Raw genomic sequence first — 609 nt, forward strand, 5'->3', positions numbered from 1 at the left:
GCAAAGTAATCGAAAATAATGAAAAAAGGTCCAAAATAATCAATGCAATGAAAACGAACCCAACGCACGTTGGAATCTCTTTGCACTACATCACAAATGTTGAGCAGGGAAAATACGATGTTGGGGGAGGGGGGAGGGGGGGGGAGGAAGGGGGCGTGGGACTTGGATCCATTATATCAGCTTGTCAATTATGCTCATGAATTGCAAATATGGAGAACAAGGGCATTGCACACCATATTTGATTAGGACGTTGTGTAACTGGTGTGTACGTCGTGACAATGATCTACACGCTGCAACTCTTCAGCTGACGCTAATACTGCATTTCATTAAAGGCTACGTTGGACTTTTTCTTTTTCCTTTCCTAGATATCCATAGGGTTTACTCTCTCTCTCTCTCTCTCTCTCTCTCTCTCTCTCTCTCTCTCTCTCTGGAAATGTAAAGATATAAAACCACCTAATGTGGCAATTTCTTTCCATACAAAATAGCAAATCATAAATACAAAATGATACCTCTCTCTCTCTCTCTCTCTCTCTCTCTCTCTCTCTCTCTTTCTCTCTGGAATTGAACAGATACAACAGCAGTCAATGTGGCAATTTCTTTACAAACAAA

This window comes from Palaemon carinicauda, chromosome 14 (assembly GCF_036898095.1).
Source record: "Palaemon carinicauda isolate YSFRI2023 chromosome 14, ASM3689809v2, whole genome shotgun sequence".
Classification (NCBI taxonomy): domain Eukaryota; kingdom Metazoa; phylum Arthropoda; class Malacostraca; order Decapoda; family Palaemonidae; genus Palaemon; species Palaemon carinicauda.